The sequence below is a fragment of the Anolis sagrei genome, chromosome 3 (genome assembly GCF_037176765.1).
Source record: "Anolis sagrei isolate rAnoSag1 chromosome 3, rAnoSag1.mat, whole genome shotgun sequence".
NCBI classification, from domain to species: Eukaryota; Metazoa; Chordata; class Lepidosauria; order Squamata; family Dactyloidae; genus Anolis; species Anolis sagrei.
The window spans coordinates 155,316,720-155,329,718 of NC_090023.1; the positions used below are offsets into that span (position 1 = coordinate 155,316,720).

The window sequence follows — 12,999 nt, forward strand, 5'->3', positions numbered from 1 at the left end:
TTTGTTTTTCCTGTCAAAGTGGAGTATCTTGCATTTGTCCCTGTTGAACTTCATTTTGTTAGCTTTGGCCCATCTCTCTAATCTGTCAAGAGTGTTTTGAATTCTGCTTCTGTCTTCTGGAGTATTGGCTATCCCTCCCAATTTGGTGTCGTCTGCAAACTTGATGGAAGCTGACAATAGTCACATTGGAAGACCAAGAAATTCCTATGGAACATTTTGAATAATCAAATCTGCAAAGTCAAAACCATAATTGTAGGGGGATGATAACAGTAGCTAGCATCAAGAAAAAGGTTCCACTTCTGTTGATATTCTACCATACATCAGCTGTATGTCAGTCTGACTTTCAATGGGAGCAGTCTAATAGAGTTTCTACAGTCTGTTTCTACTGATTTCTAAAAGCATACTGTTTTCACTGGAGTCTAAAGCATTCTGATCCAAACTGTAATACACACTATACTGTACTGACTTCTAAAATGGAGTCTGAGATCTGAGTTCCAGATTTGATCACATGGTCTCCAGCTCCTTCCACAACATAGAGTTAAGGAAAACTGCATACTAACACACACATATACAATATAGTAAGCAATCTGAATTATATACATAACAGATAACTAGTGGAGGCTTGAAGAAGGTTGCTATTTCTGACAATTTCTGCATAAAATTCAACATATTCAAAGACTGGACAGCAATGCAATCTATATAAAGAAGTTGCTATTGCTTTCAGAGAATCCACCCTTGCTCTCCATCCAGTTTTAGGTACTGAATATAGAGAATGTCTAACATGCAATCCAGGATTTCTTATTGCTGCTGACTCTGATTAAATCTATATAAATAAAAATGTAATGTTCGTTTGTGGGATTAACAGAACTCAAAAACCACTGGACGAATTGACACCAAATTTGGACATAAGACACCTAACAACCCAATGTATGTCCTTCACTCAAAAAAATTGATTTTGTCATTTGGGAGTTGTGGTTGCTGGGATTTATAGTTCACCTACAATCAAAGAGCATTCTGAACTCCACAAATTATGACATTCAACCAAACTTGACACACAGGACTCCCATGACCAACAGAAAACACTAGAAGGGTTTGGTGGGCATTGACCTTGAGTTTGAGAGTTGTAATTCACCAACATCCATAGAGCACTGTGGGCTCAAACAATGATGGATCTGGACCAAACTTGGCACGAATATTCCATATGCCCAAATATGAACACAGATGGAGTTCGAGGGAAATAGATCTTGACATTTGGGATTTGTAGTTACTGGGATTTATATTTCCCCTACAATCAAAGAACATTCTGAACCCCACGAATGACAGAATTGGGCCATACTTCTCACACAGAACCCCCATGACCAACAAAATTGAACCAAACGTGGCATACAGAAGTCCCATGAACAACAGAAAACACTAGAAGGATTTGGTGGGCATTGACCTTGAGGCCATCCAGTCCAACTCTCTTCACCAGGGCAAGAAAATGTAATCAAAGCCCTCCTGAGAAAGAGCCATCCAGCCATAGTTATAGAGATATATATATGATTCACACACACATACACAGATATATAGTATCATAAATTTGAAAGGGACCCCTAAAGAAGGAGAATTCTATGTTTCATATTACAGAGTAGGCAAACCAGACAATCTCCAAATCAATACTGATAAACAAACAACAAGAAATACTGTTTACCCACAAGCAGAAAGCAATTACATATATTAGAAACCCACACTTTCACATTACTTTATTTTCAGATCACCAGACTGGGCCACAGCAACCTGTGGCAGGGGACGGCTAGTGGATTATAAAGTTGGTATGTGATGGAAAAAAGTCACTGTTTCAGAGGATCATTCAGTACTCCTCACAAGATTTTGACCAGTATACACAGATAAAGTTGTACAAATGGATTTCGTTGAAGAAAAAATTGTTTACGACCATTATACAACCCACTTATGTCCCATTGTTGTAGCCTTGACTTCAGGATCCATGAACATTCTTGAGAAACAGAATGTTTCTCAAGTATTGAACAAATCAAGTTTGCAATATCAACTCCTGGTTGTTGTTAGCCATTTTTAGCTGCTAACAGTGAGTTTCGAAAATTCTTCTTTCATTTTATGTTTGTTTATTGAAGGACACATATAGCATTAAGAAATAACATGACCTCAAGCAACCTTTGTAATATGTGTCCCAAATGCAGGCTTCACAATGACCCTGCTTCTCTCATGGTAGCACTACCGTCTTCTAGTTGAATTACTACAGTCCACCACTTCTATAGCAATCCTTGCAAAGACTGCTGATCTTCCTGGATTTCATTACACTGTACATTTTTTTTTTCTATCTCAGCTGGCATGAGTATCTCGAATGAGAAGGAAAATAGGGACAAATTGATTCAAGCTGAGAAGAAGAAGAAAACAATGGCAATGAAAAGAAAATAATATCATGCTAAACTATCCAGACATGAAACACAGATTCATTGTTTGGAAGTTTATGCTGAAGCAGAGATGAAAGAAACACAGGAAATCACACCTAGTGGACTGTTCTGCATGCTTAGTTGAACCATGTTTCACTTCATCTTCTATTTCCTGACTTATACAATTGAAAGCCTTTCAAATTCTAGCGTAATATATATTTAAAAGCAGATGGGCAAATATATATTTATATATTTAGCACAATATATATTTAAAAGCAGATAGGTATCTACAGAGTTCACTTCTGTAGATACATATTGAAGGTGGCATTTGAAGAACAGCATAATGTGCACTAATACTTCTAAATTTAACATCTTACAAACAACAGACTCGATCGAAGCTATCAAAAAGCAACAATTGCAATCTTTATGGGAAATAATTTTTTTTTCTTTTCCTTAAGTTATATCTTCAAATTATTGCAATCTTTATGAAAGTGCCGTTGATAGGTACCACTATGCTCAGGACATTAACAACTGATGACACTCATATTGAATCTGGGGAGAGTGCGGATGAGCTCCCTCTATCAGCTCCAACTCTTCATGAAGGGACATGAGAGAAGCCTCCCACAAGAATGATAAAACATCAAAACATCTGGGCGTCCCCTGGGCAACGTCCTTGCAGACAGCCAATTCTCTCACACCAGAAGCGACTTGCAGTTTCTCAAGTCACTCCTGACATGACAAAAAACAAAACAAAAACCCCCAAAACAAACAAAAAAACAAACTCATATTGGTGGGACATCAATTCCAGAATTAATGAGCTAGTTTTAATGAACCAGTCTAAGCTGTTGGGCCTATTTAGAAAGAGGTTCAGCACCTTGGAGAGCCCCTTTACAGGCGGAATTAAAACCTATAGTGGGTTCACTGTAATTAACATGGGAACCAGCAACCACCACAGTTTCAGAGATCCACTGAAGTTACAAGAAGACACCTTCTTGGTGGCTGTTTACATGCTCTAGAACTTCCCTTCAAGGGGGACTAGACAGCTACCTTTTCTATTACTTCCTTGTTTTTGTTTTTTTTTGTCATGTCAGGAGCGACCTGAGAAACTGCAAGTCGCTTCTGGTGTGAGAGACGTCTGCAAGGACGTTGCCCAGGGGACACCCGGATGTTTTGATGTGTTACCATCCTTGTGGGAGGCTTCTCTCATGTCCCCGCATGAGGAGCTGGAGCTGATAGAGGGAGCTCATCCACCTCTCCCCGGATTCAAACCTGCGACCTGTAGGTCTTCAGTCCTGCCAGCACAGGGGTTTAACCCACTGCGCCACTGAGGGCTCCTTCTTCCTTGGTAAAGAAAAGGATTTCTGTTCACAATATGTTTAATTTCTCAGCATCCTGCATATGAGCCGATTATCTCTACGAGTCTGTTAGAACACTGCAATCATCTAGAGAGGCCCTTCTCTCTGTGGCATCACCTTTTCAGGCTCATTTGATAGGAACAAGAGAGGCCTTCTCAGTGGTACTTGCTTTTTATACGTCAGGAGAGAATGCCTCTAGAACATGGCCATATAGCCCGAAAAAACCTACAACAACCCAGTGATTCCGGCCATGAAAGCCTTCGACAATACTATTATTATTATTATTATTATTATTATTATTATTATTGTGGGTATAAATGTAATAATAATAATGCTGCCATCCTAGGTGACAGAACTGATGAGAAGCAAGTGGAATTATAATAATATAGAATCATAGAATCAAAGAGTTGGAAGAGACCTCATGGGCCATCCAGTCCAACCCCCTGCCAAGAAGCAGGAATATTGCATTCAAATCACCTCTGACAGATGGTCATCCAGCCTCTGCTTAAAAGCCTCCAAAGAAGGAGCCTCCACCACACTCCGAGGCAGAGAGTTCCACTGCTGAACGGCTCTCACAGTCAGGAAGTTCTTCCTAATGTTCAGATGGAATCTCCTCTCTTGTAGTTTGAAGCCATTGTTCCGCGTCCTAGTCTGCAAGGAAGCAGAAAACAAGCTTGCTCCCTCCTCCCTGTGGCTTCCTCTCACATATTTATACATGGCTATCATATCCCCTCTCAGCCTTCTCTTCTTCGGGCTAAACATGCCCAGTTCCCTAAGCCGCTCCTCGTAGGACTTGTTCTCCAGACCCTTGATCATTTTAGTCGCCCTCCTCTGGACACATTCCAGCTTGTCAATATCTCTCTTGAATTGTGGTGCCCAGAATTGGACACAATATTCCAGGTGTGGTCTAACCAAAGCAGAATAGAGGGATAGCATTACTTCCCTAGATCTAGACACTATGCTCCTATTGATGCAGGCCAAAATCCCATTGGCTTTTTTGCCGCCACATCACATTGTTGGCTCATGTTTAACTTGTTGTCCACGAGGACTCCAAGATCTTTTTCACACGTACTGCTCTCGAGCCAGGCATTGTCCCCCATTTTGTATCTTTGCATTTTGTTTTTTCTGCCAAAGTGGAGTATCTTGCATTTGTCACTGTTGAATTTTATTTTGTTAGTTTTGGCCCATCTCTCTAATCTGTCAAGATCGTTTTGAATCCTGCTCCTGTCCTCTATTGGCTATCCCTCCCAATTTGGTGTCATCTGCAAACTTGATGATCCTGCCTTCTAACCCTTCATCGAAGTCATTAATAAAGATGTTGAACAGGACCGGGCCCAGGACGGAACCCTGCGGCACTCCGCTTGTCACTTCTTTCCAGGATGAAGAGGAAGCATTGGTGAGCACCCTCTGGGTTCGTCCATTTAACCAATTACAGATCCACCTCACCGTAGTTTTGCCTAGCCCACATTGGACTAGTTTCCTTGCCAGAAGGTCATGGGGGACCTTGTCGAAGGCCTTACAGAAATCCAGGTACGCTACATCCACGGCATTCCCTGCATCTACCCAGCTTGTAACTCTATCGAAAAAAGAGATCAGATTAGTCTGGCATGACTAGTTTTTGATAAATCCATGTTGACTATTAGTGATGACCACATTTGTTTCTAAGTGTTTGCAGACCACTTCCTTAACAATCTTTTCCAGAATCTTGCCTGGTATTGACGTGAGGCTGACCGGACGGTAGTTGTTTGGGTCATCCTTTTTTCCCGTCTTGAAGATTGGGACCACATTGGCCCTCCTCCAATCTGCTGGAACTTCTCCCGTTCTCCAAGAACTCTCAAAGATGGTTGCCAATGGTTCCGAAATGACTTCCGCTAGTTCCTTCAATACTCTGGGGTGTAGTTGATCTGGCCCTGGGGACTTGAACTCATTTAGAGCGGCCAGGTATTCCTGGATGACTTGTTTCCCAATTTGGGGTTGGATGTCCTCCAATCCTTCATCCACTCCATCTTGCTGAGATGAAGATTACTTTCTTTTTGTGAGAAGACCGAGGCAGATATAATGAATAATAACCATATACTAAATAATTTTGGGCGCACACACAAACCCACACAAAAAGATGTACATGGGGGTACCAGGAAGCCAAGGGGTCACAATCTCTGTCACTCAGAAACGCGGATAAGGGGTGCTCAGGCTGAGCAGACCATTGTGCGGATGGCAGAGACCTTCCCCTCATTGCCATGCTCCCAAAGGCTGCTCTGCCTTCACCAAGCAAGCAGCCTCATTGAAGCAGGGGAAGGTTCCCTGCAACCTGTGTTTATGTGCTTTGTGGCTAAAGAACAATGCCCAGGCAGGCAGCACATTCATGGATCACAGTGGATCCTTTTGTCCTCCACGCCATAGACCACCATAGGTTTCTGCGGGGAGATGCCTGCCTGCCTGCTTGCTTGCCTGCCAACCAGCAGGAGACGGCTGTTCCATTCAGGCAATGGAGGGAGGGAAGGAGCTCCTCCCGGTCTACCAGCACTTCCCTTGTCTGCGCCGGAGGGGGAAGGCGCGGCCTCGGGTTGTAAAACAGGCGTGGCCCGCTTTGCCCAAGAAGAGGCTTCCTGTCCGGACTCCTACCAGCTCCTCGCTTTAGTTTCAGCCTCGGATCTTGGGCGGGGGGGTTGCTGCCTTGGGGGAGTCGGAGCTCATGGAGATCTCGACGCCAGAAAGGAGCTGAAAAGAGGCAGAGAATTGGGGAAGGAACTTCCGGCCCCTTGGCCCTAAGTTGGGGAAACTTCTCTCCAGGCTGCGGTTGGGTAAGTCTGGCTTCCTGAGCAAAGCTCTGAGCAGATCTGCTCAGTCTCCTCCCTATTTCCAACTGACCCTTCCTTCCCTCTCTTCCCTCTTCCTTCCTTCTCTTCCCCCTTCCTTCCTTCCTTCCTTCCTTCCTTCCTTCCTTCCTTCCTTCCTTCCTTCCTTCCTTCCTTCCTTCCTCTCTCTTCCTCTCTCTCTCTTTCTCTCTCTCTCTCTCTCTCATTCCTTTCCCACAAAGCCAATCGCTTTTCCCTCCCTCCTTCTTTCTCTCCCTCCCTCTGCTTTGTTTTGCACTCATGGCCACTCCATGCTTTCTATTGTGTGTTGAGTTTCTCTCTTTTTCTCCCAATGGGATTTTAGTTCTTTTTCAAATCTGAAAGCAAACAGGATGATCTCCTCTCCACTGCTTCCTGGGCCTTGTAGGAAAAACCAGAGAGGAAGCCGGTTTTTGCAGAAAGTTCTGATAAGAGTATCACCCCTGTTTGAGAGAGTGTTTGTTATTAGCACACAAAAAGTTTCATATATATTTAAATTATTATGATTGTGTTTGTTTATGCTCCGCTTTATCTCTCCAGAAGCAGTTTAGGGCCCTTCCAGACAACCATATAACCCAGAATATCAAGGCAGAAAATCCCGCAATATCAACTTTGAACTGGGTTACATGGCAGTGTGGATTTGGATAATCCAGGACCCTTCCACACAGCCATATAACCCAGAATATCAAGGCAGAAAATCCCACAATATCAGCTTTGAACTGGGGTATATTGCAGTGTGGATTTGGATAATCCAGGACCCTTCCACACAGCCATATAACCCAGAATATCAAGGCAGAAAATCCCACAATATCAGCTTTGAACTGGGGTATATTGCAGTGTGGATTTGGATAATCCAGGACCCTTCCACACAGCCATATAACCCAGAATATCAAGGCAGAAAATCCCACAATATCTGCTTTGAACTGGGTTATATGGCAGTGTGGACTCAAATAACCCAAGACCCTTCCACCCAGCCATATAACTGCAGAAAATCTCACAATACCTGCTTTGAACTGGGTTATATCGGGCGGTGTGGACTCGGATAATCCAGGACCCTTCCACACAGCCATATAACTGCAGAAAATCTCACAATATTTGTTTTGAACTGGGTTATATGGCAGTGTGGACTCGGATAGCCCAGGACCCTTCCACGCAGCCATATAACCCAGAATATCAAGGCAGAAAATCGCATAATATCTGCATTAAACTAGGTTATATGGCAGTGTGGACTCAGATAACCCAAGACCCTTCCACACAGCCATATAACCACAGAAAATCCCACAATATTTGCAACTGGATTATATGGCAGTCTGGACTCAGATAACCCAGGGCCCTTCCAGACAGCCATATAACCCAGAATATCAAGGCAGAAACCCCCACAATATGTGCTTTGAACTGGGTTATATAAGGCAGTGTGGACTCGGATAACCCAGGACCCTTCCACACAGCCAAATAACCTAGAATATGAAGGCAGAAAACCCCACAATATCTGCATTAAACTAGGTTATATGGCGGTGTGGACTCAGATAACCCAGGACCCTTCCACACAGCCATATAATCGCAGAAAATCCCACAATATCTGCTTTGAACTGGGTTATATTGGGCAGTGTTGACCTGGACAACCCCGGATCCTTCCACATAGCCATATAACCCAGAATATGAAGGCAGAAAATCCCACAATATCTGCATTAAACTAGGTTATATGGCAGTGTGGACTCGGATAACCCAAGACCCTGCCACACAGCCAAATAACCGCAGAAAATCCCACAATATCTGCATTGAACTGGATTATATGGCAGTCTGGACTCGGATAACCCAGGGCCCTTCCACACAGCCATATAACCGCAGAAAATCCCACAATATCTGCATTGAAGTGAGTTATATGGCAGTGTGGATTTGGATAACCCAGTTCTTTTCCACACAGACATATAACCACAGAAAATCCCACAATATCTGCTTTGAACTGGGTTATCTGAGTCCACACTGCCATGTATTCCAGTTCAAAGTAAATAATGTGGGATTTTATTCAGCTGTGTGGAAGGGGCCTTGCAATTAAAAGTATTACACATAATTAAATATATACAGGGAAACATTAAACCCACATTAAGGGAAACTCGAAATATATAATAAACGCTATGCATACAGTGCAGAGCATCTCCCTTTAAGCCCTTGAGACCTTTTGTATTTTTATGCTTTATGGGGGTCTATCTGTTGGTGATGCCGAAGAATGGGGGACACGTCCTTACTCTTTCTCAACTCTCTTCTATCAAACTCTGTTGTCATTGCTTAGCTGCACTTCGCTTATTATTATTATTATTATTATTATTATTATTTAATGAAACCCAAGCTGCAAGAGGAAATGTTGTTTCAACAATGCTCTTCTTAGCAGATGTTTATCGCTTTTCAAAAAAAACTCGAGTTTCTCCATCGCAGCTACTCTGCTAACAGGAAACGTAAGCCTCACAAAGTTATTTTCTTTTTATTTCCACCCACTGAAAACGGTATCCTGTTCTTTCAACTCCTTTTTCCTGAGGGATAACTTCCTGCCTTTCCACAGGGGTGTTCCTGGTGCTCTTTTGAATGGGGAGTCAAGACTTCCCTGACCCACCCTTGTCTCACCCCTTTGATTCTTTGCTTAGTCATAAGTTGGTTTCAGGTGGAAAGCTTTCCATAAGCTATCAAATCTTGCTCCTGATCTATTTGGGGAGAGCATACAGGTGTGACACACTTCACATCTAATAAAAGGGTGAGCAAGCAGAAAGAGAGTGTCAGGATTAACATCACAATGTTCTATATCAATCCAAAAGTCCCATTCAGTTTAGTGCAGGCCTGGGCAAACTTTGGCCCTCCAGGTGTTTTGGACTTCAATTCCCAGAAATCCTAGGCAGTTTACTGACTGTTAAGAATTGTGGGACTTGAAGTTAGTGTAAGGGCCCATCCATACAGTCATCTATACAGTATTAAAGCAGAAAATCCCACAATATCTGCTTTGAATGTGATCTGAGTCCACAGGAGTCCCCGATGGTGCAATGGCTTAAACTAGGGGTCTTCAAACTTTTTGAACAGAGGGCCAGGTCACAGTCCCTCAAACTGTTGTAGGGCCAGATTATAATTTGAAAAAAAAAATGAATGAATTCCTATGCACACTGGACATATCTTATTTGTAGTGCAAAAAACACTTAAAAATAATACAATAATTGAAATGAAGAGCAATTCTAACAAATATAAACTTATTAGGTTGTTGTAGGTTTTTTCGGGCTATATGGCCATGTTCTAAAGTCATTTTCTCCTGACTTTTTGCCTGCATCTATGGCAAGCTCACTATCTCTGAGGATGCTTGCCATAGATGCAGGCGAAACGTCAGGAGAAAATGCCTTTAGAACATGGCCATACAGCCCGAAAAAAACCAACAACAACCCAATGATTCTGGCCATGAAAGCCTTCGACAATACAATAAACTTATTAGTATTTTAATGGGAAGTGTGGGCCTGCTTTTGGCTGATGACATAGGATTGTTGTTGTTGTTGTTGTTGTGTGCTTTCAAGTAGTTTCAGGCTTAGGTTGACCCTGAGCGAGGGCCGGGTAAATGACCTTGGAGGGCTATATCTGGCCCTCGGGCCTTTGTTTGAGGACCCCTTGGTTAAACCCTTGTGCCAGGTCGGAGGTTCAAATCCAGGGAGAGTGTGGATGAACTCCCTCTGTCAGCTCCAGCTCCCCATGCGGGAAAATAAGAGAAGCCTCCCACAGGATGGTAAAACATCAAAACATCTGGGTGTCCCCTGAGCAACATCCTTGCAGATGGCCAATCCTCTCACACCAGAAACAACTTGCAGTTTCTCAAGTAGCTCCTGACATGACCAAAGGAAAAAAAAAAACAACTTGAGTCCACACTGCCATATATTCCAGTTCAAAGCAGATAATGTGGAATTTTATTTAGCTGTGTGGAAGGGACCTAAAACACCTGGCACACTAAAGTTTGCCCATGCCTCGTTTAATGAGATTTAATCCCAGATGAGGGTTGTATCTTAAATATGTAATCTGAGCCCCCTCCCCCACCAGTGTTAATTCATTTTGAGTCCTTGAGCACAGTGTTTTTATTAATTGGTGTCTTCTGTTTCTATTCCATCAACAAATTGGACTCCATGTGGTTTATGATCAAAGCACAACATGAATAATAACACATGATACAAATACAATCAAAGCACAACAGGAATAAAAACATACAGAAAAACAGAATTTGAAAGCATGTGCAAGAAAATACAGCAGCTACCCAGTTAAATGCTTTGTCTACAGCAGTGGTTCCCAACCTGTGGTCCACAAGAACGAAAATATGGTCCGTAGCCTCATCATTACTAGGCTGTTGCCATGAAACCATGTGGCAATGAGAGCAACTGGTCTTGTGAAACCCTCATATAGTGTCATGGTAACTGGGATGTCGGGAGGGGAGTGGTTGACTACACACAAAATATTGCTACCACCACATCAGCTCTAGATTATTAACTATTGTTCTCTGTGGGTGAGCAGATGGCGACTACTGCATGGCATATGTTCTGTATCAGAAATTAGAGCATATATGGTTTATCCAATGCAATTTTCTGACTCAGCACCCCAAATAACCAAATTGAATCTAAAGTTGACCAAAAACTGATTTGTAACCCTTTTGGGACTAATGTTGGAAAGTGGTCCCTGGTCAAAAAAAGGTTGGGAACCACAGGTCTACAGTGACAAAAGCCTATGGGTTTTCAAGCTAAAAAAACATAGAGAATAGTTGTAGTACAACCTTTCCTAGATTTGACGGCCCTCAGAATGCAGTTGGGGAATGCACCTTGTATTTATAAATAAATCCTTTTACTTGGAAATGTGTCTTCTTGATGTACACTTGCTTCTTCCCCATGTTCTACTGGCCTATGTTCAGAGTGTTGTTGGGGAGAGTGGTTACCACCAAGAATTCGAAAGACCTTGGAAAGAAATTTTCAGTAGGTTTTCCCCGCAAAGAGGACAACTTGAATGGTTTTCCTAGCTGTATTTTTTCTAGTCAGAGCCAATTGATTTTAGTGGATGGTGTCATTTGTGAAGGAGACTTTGTGGATTCAGAGGATTTGAGTTTGGAGAGGGATTGTGTGCCCACCCTTGGGAGTAAAATCAATGGCACTCTTGTTCCGTCTGTCTTTGCAAATTGCAAGTTGGGGATAGCAGGAATTTGGTTTGCACAAACACAAAATTTCACCAACACGCAAGAGTAGCATTACTTCTTCTAACTTTCCTGAACACAAAACAAACAAACAAAAATTGCCCTCCCCCTCTTTCTGTTACTACTATGCTGATGTGATAGACATGACCACTCCCTGCCTTTTGCTTCCCACTGAGTCACCATGCTTATGAATGGTTCCTCCACAGTTCGCCAGAAGAAACTTTGTTCTCTGTATTCTGCTTCTTGACTGATTCTTTTTATTTCTGAGTCAGAGCCAATTGATTTAAGTGGGTGGTGTCATCTGTGAAGGAGACTTTGTGGATTCAGTGGATTTGGGTTTGGAGAGGGATTGTGTGCCCACCCTTGGGAGTAAAATCAATGGCACTCTTGTTCCGTCTGTCTTTGCAAAATGCAATGGTCGCACGCAAATTGGTCTGACGAGGTGCAGCAGCGAAACTTGCTACTCTGCAAAATGTTTAGAGGTTAGTTTTGGCTCTGTCAGTGTGCCTCACTGTTTTATGTTAAAGCAGCTGTTTATTTGACAGCCTGCCTGGTAACCCTGGGAAACAAGGATATTGTACAGGTGAGTGAGTATGCTCACTGAGGCTAGAAATAACCCTCCATCCTTTGCCCTCCAGTTTGTTTTGGGTTATGTGATGTCCACAGTAGCAGAGAAGAATTGCAATAGGTTTGTCCCTTCCTCCACCAGATTGTCTGGCAAGCAGTGGTGTCTAGTGGATTGAGACTGTTGGACTGACAATTGGAAGAGCCAGATTTTAATCCCCCCTTCCTGAGCAATGAAACCCTCTAAGCCAGCCATTCCCAAATCTTTTCAGTCATGGGACACTTCATAAGACTTTATTTCCCCGAGGAACCCTAACTTTGTCCCTAAGCATTGTGAACCCAGAAAGTTCTTGCTTCTTTTATCTACTCCGATTGTTTGAGCATTTTGTATAATGTAGCAAGTTTGGAAATAAAACGAAAATTTAAATATAACCACAAACCTTTATTTTGGTACAAAAATTATTTGATATAACTACCAATATTTATTTTGGTACAGGAAAATGTTGGATTCACAATTACAATGATGAATGAAATTGTAATCGTATTGAAATTAGGCAGCTGAATACATAAATTTGGGGTGGCAATCAACTAAGTTTGTTTTTGGTGTAAGCATAAGCTGAAAATACTGATTTTCATTGATAGGTGAA

The 12,999-nt window shown here is 42.4% G+C and overlaps 1 protein-coding gene across 1 annotated transcript in view; it reads left to right on the forward strand.

Annotated features, from left to right (window-relative positions):
- Window positions 1-6,261: 6,261 nt before the first annotated feature.
- Window positions 6,262-12,999, forward strand: part of TSPAN14 (tetraspanin 14) — a 66,896-nt gene continuing 60,158 nt past the window's right edge. Inside the window, exon 1 of the mRNA XM_060769014.2 lies at window positions 6,262-6,564. The gene's annotated coding sequence lies outside the window, so the exon portion shown is untranslated. The remainder of the gene's footprint in view (window positions 6,565-12,999) is intronic.